The following is a 586-nucleotide window of genomic DNA, read 5'->3' as shown; positions in this document are numbered from 1 at the left end:
TATATGTCATAGTCAGGGATGGAGGTACGGGATGCCTCGCTGAGGTAGGTCTATTGGACAACCATAACGTCTATGTTTAGACGGTTCAAGATGTCCACGAGTTCTGTTTTTTTGACCCGGAACCCGTCAAGGTTCCACGACGAAATTCTCAGCGAGGAGGGTTGGGAGGGCCGACGAGCCATTAGAAGTCGAATAATTTTTGCATATTCGACACCATGGTCGTCAGCTGGACGCAGAAGTCCTGAAGACGCTTTGTTGCGTCAATCAGGGCCGCCGCGCCCGGTTGGGAGGGTGTCGTGTCTGTGTGTGCGTGTGGTGAGGTGTTGTGTTTTTGTTTTTGTGTGTTTTGTGTTTTTCTGGTCATGTCAGCGTATGTGCGTCCTGGGGTTGTGTTTGGGGTGGGTAGGAGGGGCTGTCTGTGTGTTTGTGTAGTGTTTTGTGTCGTGTGTGTGTCTGTGTTTTGTGTTTTTGTGTTTTTAGCTTTGGGGTACTGAGGGCACCCCATATAGCTGGCGGGGTGTGGCCCGGCGCAATTTGCACACCTGGCGGGCGTGTCTTTGGCCTTTTTGCATACGTGCGTGCTGTG

This window comes from Anoplophora glabripennis, unplaced genomic scaffold (assembly GCF_000390285.2).
Source record: "Anoplophora glabripennis isolate ALB-LARVAE unplaced genomic scaffold, Agla_2.0 scaffold1668, whole genome shotgun sequence".
Lineage (NCBI taxonomy): Eukaryota > Metazoa > Arthropoda > Insecta > Coleoptera > Cerambycidae > Anoplophora > Anoplophora glabripennis.
This window is presented reverse-complemented; position numbering follows the sequence as displayed.